The 12,567-nt window shown below is 29.0% G+C and overlaps 1 long non-coding RNA gene across 2 annotated transcripts; it reads right to left on the bottom strand.

The window, feature by feature from the left end:
• Positions 1-6,278: 6,278 nt before the first annotated feature.
• LOC105644000 (uncharacterized) lies at positions 6,279-11,888 on the bottom strand. Of its 2 annotated transcripts, none has more exons than XR_002285527.1 (3): positions 11,623-11,888; positions 7,945-10,499; positions 6,279-6,704 (listed from the first exon to the last, which is right to left on the bottom strand). It is a non-coding gene; the product is annotated as an uncharacterized LOC105644000 (long non-coding RNA). The 2 variants fall into 2 exon arrangements; XR_016319280.1 differs by having other exon boundaries at positions 7,945-10,907.
• Positions 11,889-12,567: the final 679 nt, after the last annotated feature.

Below are 12,567 nucleotides of genomic sequence, written 5' to 3' on the forward strand. Positions count from 1 at the left end.
TTTAATCGGAATAATAATGCAGCACAATATGGCAATTTACTAAGTAATGCATGCTAACATTTAGTCGTGATGCATGAATGCAAAAATGCAGGTGGATGATAGAAATTATCTAACACTACTCACAGTTCTTTATTGTCCTTTATAGGACTATCCATACTGCTGCATCCTTTCGGCTTTTGTCTCACCGTCCTGGAATTTTATATGCATCTAGAACGAAAATTCAGTGTAAGAATTCTAATTCCATAAATGTACTTTGCATTCATTTATTAATTTTGAGGTTCTATAGCTATTTATCATACTTCATCAAACTTAATTATATTTATATGTATCGTTTCTTTGTTTATTTTGTTATTCTAATTTATAACTTTTAAATAAGCTTCTAATTATTTGGTAAGTAATATTTTATAATATTAATAATAATATTAACAATAATAATAATACTAATATTACTAATAATAATGATAATAATATTAAAAGTTCGTCGCTCCTACCTCTTAAAGATATAACTAATTTAATTCTCAGAATATATATATATAAATATATATTACCGGCTGGCTGCTTTTTATGCAAAAAAGACAAAACGGGATTGGATTTCGCCGAAAATTTGGTAGCATTTCCTCTATAAACTATACTATCCAATTTTATATTTTTCCGCATGTCAACACACAGCCCAACCATCGGGCAATTCACATTAACCGATCCCGTCTGCCATAACCATCATTCATTCGTTCATTCAATTCACACAGCTCATTCATCGGGCACATTCTTAATCAACCTAAATTCCCATTATAATTAATTGTTCTATAATTATTTACTTGTTTATATAAATTATAATTCTTCCAAACAATATTTATTAAAGTTCCTAAAATTAATTTTTATAATTATTAGTTAGGAATTCTTATTTCAATATCTACCTCATATTTACAATTAATGTTCATGAAGTATATTTTACAATATTCAAATTAATTCACTTAAATACTCAATTAAATTCATTAATTAATTAATTTGGAATTCATGCAAAATTTGCGAATTTAGTCTTAGAGTGTATCGATTGAAAATCGGTTTCCAATTCCGTGATCCGCGTGAAGAGGAGGTCATTCTGCCTCTTGAAGCCTCGCCGGCCGATCGCTGAACCGCCGTGTACGGTGGCCAGAAAATCGAACTTTGCTGGACTCATTCGATCTTCATACTGAAACACTCGAAATTCTCTGTAGACGCCAAATACGGTGCTAGCTTCAAGAGACAGTGGGTCGTTTGGCTGGATCGGCCATCGCAGCCATCACCATGCCACCACTCATGGTGGTTTCAATTCCCTCAAGTAGGAGCATTGATTTCTAGATGGGAAGCGTTTGCACAAGAGAGAAGAGCTGATCGAAACTCACCTCGAGGCCTCAAAGTCGCCGGAATTGCTTGAACTCGCCGGATTCGCTGCTGCATTGCTAAGAGGACGAAGCTCGCGTCATCGTTGCTGAGGGCCTCATTGACGTGAAGAAGGATTGGCAACGTGACCGGCGGCATGAGAGGGATCAATCGCCATCCCTCGCTATCAATCTGGTAGTCGGAGACGAAATGAGAGGGAGGAGGGGGAGTTGCGCGACTGAAGAAAAAGAAGAAGAAGAGGAAAAGAGAAGAAAGAAAAAAAATCTAGAGCTTCTAGACCATTTCGGTTCGATTCGAACTGATTTGGTCCAAATTATTGATTTGGCTCGATTTTTACTTGGTTTGCATGTTTTCACTTGGTTTTTAGGTTATTCGTGTGGTTTTTGAAAAATCAATTTGATTTCTGGGTCCAGTTCAATTTATTTTTGATTATTTTAGTTAGGTTCTGTAACATTTCCTCCATTTACTCAATAATAATAAAAATATTAATAGTAATGATATGTGATTTTAGGATAATTAATTTATATATATTTATAATAGATTAATTGCTGGAGTTTCATATTATTTCTCAAAAATTTTAATTGTCATCAAATCGAAAATTCTAACAATATATTTGGGCTTGGGCCCAACTCACAAAATTTTGGACTCAAATTAAGATTGTTAGTGTTTATAGCCCATATAGTTGAAATTCAAGATTTTTGATTTAATAAAAATTCGAAAGTTTCGAAAATAAAAATTCGGGGTCTTTCACCTGGTCACATGGAGAAGTAAGAAGCAGGCTATTGTTGCAAGGTCCAGTGCAGAAGCTGAACATAGAGCTATAGCATTGGGAATTTATGAACTTCTATGGTTGTGCAGATTAATAGAAGAGTTAAAGTTGGTTGAAACAACAAATATATCTTTATTTTGTGATAGTAAAGCAGCCATCAGTATTACGAACAATCCAGTCCAGGATGATCGAACTAAGCACATAGAGATTGATCGTCACTTTATAAAAGAGAAGATAGTTGAAGGTTTTATAAGTGTCTCTTATATAGTTTCAAAAGAGCAACTAGCTGATGTTTTCACAAAGGGTTTGCATAGCAAGTTGTTTCATCGTTTAGTTTGCAAGTTGGGCATGAGTAATATCTATGCACCAACTTGAGGGGGAGTGTTGAAATCTTTGTGATTAAAGTAAGTATTGTGTTTCCTAGTTTAGGTTTATTCCTAATTAGTTTAAAGATTGTGTTTTCTAGTTTAGGTTTATTCCTATTTAGATTACTTGCTATATTGGAACAATTTTTTGTATATATATAGTGGACTAGAGGTTGAAAAATATAACACAATTGAAACAAATAAAACATATTCTTTCCTTTAATTTCTACAGTTTATATATATATATATATATAAATTTTTTTTTTTTGTGGCCTACTACGGGTTTTAGTAGCTTTAAGCCTACTCAGGTCCTAGTGCTGATCCAGCCCAAGGTAACGAATCGTGACAGAATTTATTCATCTACATCGAGTTTCTCAGTGATTCAAAAAAATTTCACATTCTTTGAAGCAAATGAATATATTTAGTATTTATAATTTCTAAGTTGAAGCTGCCTTAACTAGCACATTGAGAATTATCTACACCATTTCGATGAAAAACTTAAATGCGTGAAGAAATTGGTAGAAGGATAGACATCATCATCTATCACTTTTTGTTTCAAAGGTTTAAGCAAACATACTTGTAGCCATTATAAGCAACACAGTACGCAAAGTCTGTTGTAGATGAATCTTCAAACCCAAAAATATCAGATAAGAGAAGTATGCCAATTCCACTGTTATTTTTCATTGCCTTGAAGAGGTAAGCACGGATTGTATCAACACCATCACCTATTGACAGTTCCATTCCATTGACTAACTCGCATGCCTCATCATTTACGTCATCTTCAACTTTCAACAAATTACAAGAAACTTTATGGGAGACATTCTCTGTAGGGCACCTTTTGGTGAAATGACCTCGAGAGTTAGAAGAACTTTGGAGTTAAACGTACTTGCTTGAGGGAAACAAAACCATGCGAATCTTGTCCAAATTCAATATGGACAGAATTGACTTGATATAAAATGAACAATTTCTCTAGTGGTTGGAGTCAGGACGTGATAGAAACTCAGGGCTTTGTCAATGATTTATCGACTGAAGTGAGTTATTAAGGAAAATGGGTAGATTTTCTTTTTCTTTTTAGAAAAAAAAAAAGAAAAGAAAAGAGAAGAAAGGAAAACCGGAGAGATTAGATATCATAAAATTGAATTTTATAATTCCTTTTACTTATAAAAAATTGTACATGTAATTAAAAATTAAAAAAAAATATATTGGTGAAGATTTTTTTTTTTGGCTAAATACATAATTTCACCCCTGAACTTTATAACCTTAACCTTATGGCACCTTGAACTTTGCAAATGATTTATCATGCATTTGAACTTGTAAATTTTTATAATATTACGCCCTTTTTGACACTAATATAAATAATATTGAGGTTTTTTTCGCTTTTATATGTAAGATATCGACTTGATATGTAGTTAGCATAATTTTTGCGATAATAATTTTTAGCAAATGTAACTTTTTAATGAGTGTTTAATTGATCTAAATTTTACAAGTTGAAGTGTTCAGTAGAGTAATTTTAACAATTGAAGTATTTAATAGATGTAGTTTTATAAGTTAAAGTGTTTGATGAGTCAAAGTAAAAGTTGAGAGTGCCACAAGGTTGAAGTTGCAAAGTTCAGCGGTGAATTTATATATTCTGCCCAATTTTTAGCTTAAAATATAATTAATTCATCAAATCATAAAAAAATAGTTGTCCAAAAATGAAACTAAGTTAAATGCTTCTAAAAAAAAAAAAAAGTTAAATCAAAGCTTAGATATATTTATAAAGCAACACGATATACAAAATAAAATAAAATAATTAATTACTTCTCGAATTTCAGCCATATATGTGGTGGATAGAAGGTGACTACAGTTTAAATATAAACCATAATCTTGCTCTTAATTTGATGATGAAGGCGGTCACAAAGATTTGTACTGTCCAAAAGTTTCTTCTTTGCTTCATTCATTTCATAACAAACAAAATCCATATTCCAGAATAGAGAGAATTGAGATTGATTGAGGGTAAGAGAGAAATTGATTGTTTTAAACAAAAAGTGCCTATTTTAGGAGAAAATAATTTATTACTCCATAAAATTTGAATTTATGGCAGAACATTTGCCATAACTGAAATAAAATTATGTTAATTGAAGTCATACATATTTAAAGAAATAAATTAAAATATTATCGATACAACTTTTGAAATTTTTATTCTTCATTTTGATTTCTCAATAAAATATATAAACAAAGAAAACAAACATTTAATGCACAAAATCCAAAATAAATATTTGTAATCCAATTCATTATACATTTTTGTAAATATGGTTGGTTATTAAAATTTAATATTTTATGTTGATGCATTTATTTTGCCTCATGCGTTAGAAGGAAACAAAATGAAGAATTCTTTAAAGAACTTTTTGAAATTGTAATGCTTTATTTTCATTACCGACAAAAATTAGAAATAAAAAAAGTAATTGAAACACTTATTAACGTACAAAATCTCATAAATCTATCAATGATCTCATAAACATTTCTGTAATCTAATTCTCATATCTTTTTTAATAATCATTTTATTACAGAAATTCACAATTTCAATGTTAATCATTGTTCTGAGAAAAGGATCGATCAATGAATCAGTGAAGATAGTAGTTCACTGAATTGGAGACTGACCGAATTCAATACGGTTCAACTGGATTTTTATATATAATATTTTTAAATATATTTGTTAAATAAAATTGAAAATATAGGTTACAAAAAAATTTTAATCTCAAATAAAAACAGTTTCAAATTTGGCTTTTACAAAAAATAAAAAAATAAAAATTAGTAAATAACTTTAAATAAAAAGAATAAAATATGACTAAATTTAATACTAAAAAAATTAATTAATTATCATAAAATATATTATTATTTTTTACATGTGACTTTAAAGTTAGGCAATTTAATTATTTTAATTAACATATTAGGACTTTGACTTTACAAATAAAGAGGCCCAAAAATTTAAAAATTAGTGGGCCCAATTTTTAAGAGCCCAAATTTTAAAAAGGCTCACATTTTATGAAAAATCCAGAATTTAAATCAAATCGATTTTTAACCGATCCGGTTCACCGACTTTTAGCTGATTTTCATATGATTTTTACCGGTTCAAGCAGATTTTTAGACTCGATTTTCTTATACAACTCGGACTAGACCACAGTCCAATTTTTTGTTAAACCGATTGGACTGATCGATCTGGCCCGATTTTCAGAATAATGATGTTAATGTATGCACTAGTCCTTGTACCTTACAAGGAAATAAAGTGAGGAAACATTCAAAATTTTCTAAATTGTGATTTTTTACTTTATTAGAGAAGTATAATTTTAATGTTAATGCATGCATTAGTCCGTGTACCTTAGAAGGAAATAAAATGAGAAAATATTCACAAAATTTTCTAAAATTATGATTTTTACTTTCACCGTAGAATTCACAATTTTCTTGTTAATGTATGTACTAATCCTTGTACCTCATGAGGAAATATTAACAAAATTTTTTAAAATTATGTTTTTTACTTTCATTTTCCACCAAAACTAAAAGAAAAATGTTTGAAATCTGAACTATGACATATATATCACCACTAATGAGAATATTTGTAATCTAATTTATTATCCTTTTTCTATAATTTGGATTTATACAAGATCACTTACCAAGAAAAGTAATTAATTATTGAAGAAATCTAACAAAAAAATATGTTCAATTAATCTAATAGAAATCCAACAATTTATTGCTTTCACAAAGATTAAAATTTTAACACATTCATATTTAGAAAAACATCAACAACTTAGCATTTCATAAAAGATAAATAGATATGTGTGTTAAGCAAGTGTGATCAAGCAAGATCTCAAATAAAAAGTAGATAAACACAAGAGATTTATAGTGGTTCGGCACTAACCCGCCTACATCCACTCTTCAAGAACACCTCTTGAGATTCTCCACTATGTTATCTATTTTTAAGAGTAAGAGAGAAACCAACATTACAAAGGAAACATATCAATCACCTAGATTTTACCTTTAACCCATTATATTTTTTAAGGTTCTAGTTAACCTCTGCCATTCTATTTTGTAGAGCTCAGAAAACTCAGATTCAAGATATTAAATCTCATAGAAGAAGGTTGCTTGATAACTCTTACAACTTAGCTTTATACCCAAAGCTACACACAAACGATTTTCATTTGAGAAACTCTAGCCTACAACAAATTACACAAAATTTATATAGACAGAGAGAAAATCAAAGATAAGCACAAGAATAGCAGAATTAAAAATCAGAGAAGAAAATTAAGTGCAGAAACTATTCTTCAAAAATAGTTGTTGAAAACTTCTTTTTTTCATCTTAAAAATATTAAATAAGATTGGAGAAGAAAAAAAATAGCAGGTTGAAGAGAAGAGCTTTGATAAATTTGAAAATTTGGATCTCTTTCTCTTGGTTTGCAATCTGAAGGACTAAGCTTTTCATAGTTAGAGGCATATTCTTCCCATTAGAAAGTCCAATCTTAAAAAATCTATTTACAAGGAAATCTCGCTGACGTGGTGGTTAAAAGAAGAAAGGCTTGAAAGGATATAAAAAATGTGTCAATTATCTATTTGTGTTGATTTTAAGAAAACTAATTTGGTGAAACACAATTTTACTAAAATCAATTGGCTTTTTATTAAAAAGTTACAATTCTATCATAACATAATAATTTTTACAGAAATATTTTTTATTTGACTTTTCTTTCAAAATCTTTTTGCATATACCTCTTATCTTTTGATTTCCATGAACACCAGTCTCAAAGTAATTTTCTCTCTAAAATTTTCAGTCAGAAGTATTTAAAATCAAATTTTGAAAGAATGATTTTAAAATGAATTTTTGTGCTTGTAATCCATATAAATCCCTCTATGCTACATGAGCCCTAATAACCCTTATATACTAACCTTCCTAACTAATAATTCTTCAATTATTCTTCAAGGTATTCAATGATCATCCTTGGGTTATTAGAACATAATCTTCACTTTTTCAATATCAAAAAATTTGTAGAAAAGACTTTAGCATACAATAAAATAAAATTTATTTATTTTGTTATTCATCAAAGTCTTTAAGGTATGTAACCTTGAGCCAACATTAGAACATTCTTAGTTATGACCAATTAAAAGATTTTAATCTAAAAATATAAATAATATTTGATTAATTGTAATATTTGATATTTGATTTACCTAAAAAACTTAATAATTTATGGTTCATATATATTGATATTACAATTCTATTTAAAAATTAAACTAAATTATATATAGATATTGATTATGATTATTAATTAGTTATTATATTCACGTTGATATCAATTTAAAATCATATTTTAATATTATAAAACATAAATAGTATAAGAGAAAAATTATAACTAATACTATATATTATATAAAAAAATAAATGAGTAATGATAAGGTACAACATACCTCATACTAAAACGCTGGTTGACTTAAAATGGTATGGGATTACATTCATGAAGCCATTTATTAGTAGGATAAAACAAATTTAAAATGAAGATCAAATATACTATCTTTAGAAGCGAGAAGAAAGGGCTCGTTGAAAGGGAAAAGCATTCATGAAGAGAATGTTGATAATGACTGTCACAACGAAGAAAATGCGATGTGGGCTACAGCAGATGATGCTACCAAAGCAAAAATAAAAAGAAGAGTTAAGGAGCTATTTAGAGAATCATATGAAAACCTACTCAACTTCTTCAATCATGCTCCTCAAGAGCCATAAGGTATAGTTTACCCATTATCAAAATGTAAAGACATTACGATTTTATTGAATCGATGGTATAGTAAGATCATTAAATGCATATGATTATATAATTAATAAATTTTAAAGCTTGTTAAAAAGTTTGATATGACTTTGGAAAGATCAATGCAAATAATGAAGTTTTTAAGGTCAAGAAGATTCTAATTTCATATATGCATACATGTCTCTTTATATTTAAATGTTAATTTTGTATTTGTCATAGTAATAAAAAAGTAACATGGAGAAGTGGAAGAGGATTGGCAAGAAGAGAGAGGTGAAAGCATGATAATAATGAAAGAGATGAAACTGGAAAGAGATCTGTAAGAAAAGGAAGGCAAAGAAGCACACAAAAAAAGATGAAATGAAAAAAAAACCACAAGAAGATGGAGACAAAATGATGATAAGCATGGACATATCAAAATGGAATGAAATCCACAAGAAAATGGAGGAAAAAGTATAATAGAAAAGAAAACATGGAATGGAAAGAAATTTGCTAAAAATGGGAGGCAAAAGCATGATAGGAAAACAATAGATAGTACTGGAAGGAAATCTGCAAAAAGAGGGAGGTGGAAGGATGAAAAAAATAGAAAAGATGAAAGTGGAAGGTAATCTACAAGAAAAGGGAAGCAAATGCAAAGAAAGGATGAAAGTAAAAGAAAATCCATAAGAAAAGGGAGGCAAAAGCATGATAGGAAAATAAAAGATAATAATGGAAGATAATTGACAAGAAGAGAGGCAAAACTATCATCATTGATGATAATCCAGATAGTGAATCACTTTCGATATCAGATGATTTTGACAATGAAGTTATGCTTATAGATAATCCGGTCTACTATGATTTTCACTCTTTTTAACTAAGTCTTGCCTAGAAACTTTGATTTCAAAATAGAAAGGCTTAAAAAATTACTATTATAGTTATTGGTTCTTATGACTTAGTTACGACAATCAATAGTAGTTTTTTTAGTCTTTTTATTTTGAAATTAAAGTTTCCAGGCAAGATTTAATTACAAAGAGTGAAAATCATAATAGATCGATTATCCATAAGCATAACTTCATCCTCTAAATCATTTGATATTGAAAGTGTGGATTCACTATTTGGGTTATCATCAACGATAATAGTTTTGCCTTTCTCTTCTTGTCATTTATCTTTCATTATTGTCTCTTATTTTCTTATCATGTTTTTGCCTCCCTTTTCTTATGGATTTTCTTCTACTTTCATCTTTTCTTTGCCTTTGCCTTTTTTTTTTTTTCTTATAGATTACCTTCCACTTTCATCTATTCCATTTTTGTCATCCTTCCATCTCCCTCTTCTTGCATATTTCCTTCCCATACCGTCTAATGGTTTCCTATCATGCTTTTGTCTCCGATTTCTAGTAGATTTTCTTCTATTCCACATTTTCTTTACCTATTATACTTTTCCCTCCATTTTCTTGCAATTTTTTTTTCCATTTTGATCTGTTCCATGCTTGTCATCATTTTGTCTCCATCTTCTTCTGGAATTTTTTTTCTATTTTCATCTTTTTTTTTGCCTACAACTTTTTTGTCTTCCTTTTCTTACAGATCTCCTTCCACTTTCATCTCTTCCATTATTGTCATGCTTTCGCCTCTCTTTTCTTGCCAATCCTTTTCCACTTCTCCCTATTACTTTTTTATTACTATAATAAATATAAAATTAATATTTAAACATAAAGAGATATATATGTATATATGAAATTAGAATGTTTTTAACCTTAAAAACTTCATTATTTGCATTGATCTTCCAAAGTCATCTCAAACTTTTTAACAATTATTAATTATATAATCATATGCATTTAGTAATGTTATTTTACTGTTAATTCTCTAAACCGTGACGTCTTTACTTTTTGGTAGTGAGTAAACTATACCTTATGGCTCTTGAGGAGGATGATCGAAGAAGTTGGGTAGGTTTTCATATCATTCTCTAATAAGCTCCTTAACTCTTCTTTTCATTTTTGCTTTAGTAGCATCATCTGATGTAGCCCACATCGCATTTTCTTCATTGTAATAATCATTGTCAACATTCTCTTCACGAATGCTTTTCCCTTTCAATGATCCCTTTCTTCTCGCTTCTAAAGATTGTATATTTGATCATAATTTTATATTTGTTTTAAGCTATTAATAAATGACTTCATGAATGTAATCCAATACCTTCTTTATCTTTCAACTCATCAATTTTCTCCACAGCCTTTTTCAAGTCGAACATTTTCTGTACATCACATTCACAACAGTTTAATCTAATCTTTAATAGCTTTATTATTTCAATTTTATTAAATACTGAGATGTTTATTTAATCATTCAAAAAAACTGAGTGTCAGATTCAAAATAAGCATCTTAATATTTAATCATTCTTAAAATTGACTACCAACTTCTCTTATTAACTTCAAATTAATGCGTTAAGTGACAAAAACTAATAATATTATATTCTGAATTCTAACTCTAATCCTCGATAATAATTTCATTGCATAGACTTGTATGATGACCTTGTTTGGATATTAATTGTGATTTGCATATGCATAACAGTGAGCTTGAAAAGCTTGATAAATGTAAGAAAATATGTGCAGCAGGAGGAAAACATAAAGAACTTCATCCATGAGCATGATCCTTGTCATAGATCCTATATAAGAAAATTTCAAATACAAACTAAAATAAGTAGCAATTTATTCTCTAATTGCTTAATGAACTTAACTCTAAAATTTGATAAAACTCTAATTACGAATGTAAGAGATAATAGGAGTCTAAAAATTAAGCTTAAATCAAAAGATTGTGTTAATCTCATATTCCTTGATAGCATGATTTCTCCCAATTTCAATAGACGTGACACCCATTAGCAATCAAAGAGATGCATATTTGATGAAACTGATTATGCATTGGCTAAAAGACAAGAAAGACAGGCTGATCACATTTTGTTGGTCACAAAAAAATCAAGAATTAAGAATTACCCATTAATGACAGATCATTCATACCTTAAAAATATATGATGATAGAAATTGAAAAATATCAGATCTCTTGAACTGAATCACCATTAACGCAATATTAAAGCAAAAGCCAAGAAATAGATTAACTTTTTAATCTATTGTTAATGCAAAAGCTAAGAAAATAAAAGGCAGTTTTCTATTCCTTTAACAATTTTCCATGAAATCTGTTATTAAAATCAAATATTAAGTAGTTTTTAAGCAGTAATGAAATCGAAATGTAAAATCAAAATGGAAAATCACACATAAACAAAAATGCTAGAATAGTTGCTAAAAATCAAAATGTAAGATCAATAAAACATGAGAAATCAAATTAAGTGAATGAGTTTTCTATCAAAAAGAAAAAGAAATTGGAACCTGGTGACTATGGAACAATTAGGTCACTGGAGAAGCTATATCGATGATGACTTAGGGTTAGAGGAAAGGGGAGATGAGCGGGAGAGTAAATCGATCGATCGATAGCGATAGCGCATGTCAACATTATATAGAAATTGGAATCTAGTGAGTATGGATCAATTAGGTCACTGGAGAAGCCATGAAGGAGGCAGTTGGGAGGAAAAGGTGAATCAATGATGACTTAGGGTCAGAGGAAAGGGGAGAGGAGTAGAAGAACAAATCGATAGACCGGGAGAGATAGCGTAGCGACATTATATAGAGCATACCCTATTTTACTTTTCCAATTTACCGATAAAATTTTTTTCGGTAACTGACAAAATTTTTATTGGTAAAGTTTTAAAGTTAATAAATTAAATATATATACCGACTAAATTTCACTCGGCCTTTAGTTGACAATTTCATTTACCGATAAATAATTCTGTCGGCTTTCTATCAGAGTTTAGTCCCATAAAATATTAGCGCCAATATTACTTATCGATTACCTATAAAATTATTTTGTTGCAATTAATTACTAAATTACTACCAAATTCTGTCATTTTTTCTCAATTTAATTCTGTCGTTTTTTCTGTTATGTAGTTAAATACCTATAAAAATAATTTTGTTCGGTAATTCTATCGGTATATAATAATTTTTCCGTAGTGTAATAGTTACAATGCCTACTTATATTTTAACATTTTCATTACCCATTTGTAAAATTTAACAACTAAATCCAAAAAATCTAAAAAGACAAAATATGTATCATAAATAATATTAAATCTTTAGCACATGTCTTCACATCCTGAATTTTAGTTCCATACAAAGACAACTTAATACAACAATTAAGAAAATAAACTATAAAAAAATTCATAACAAGATATTATATTTACCTTGAAATTAACTAATATTTTCTTTCATAAATAGTCATTC

The sequence above is a fragment of the Jatropha curcas genome, unplaced genomic scaffold (assembly GCF_041381405.1).
Source record: "Jatropha curcas cultivar XTBG-Jc1 unplaced genomic scaffold, XTBG_Jcur_1.0 HiC_scaffold_645_pilon, whole genome shotgun sequence".
Classification (NCBI taxonomy): Eukaryota; Viridiplantae; Streptophyta; class Magnoliopsida; order Malpighiales; family Euphorbiaceae; genus Jatropha; species Jatropha curcas.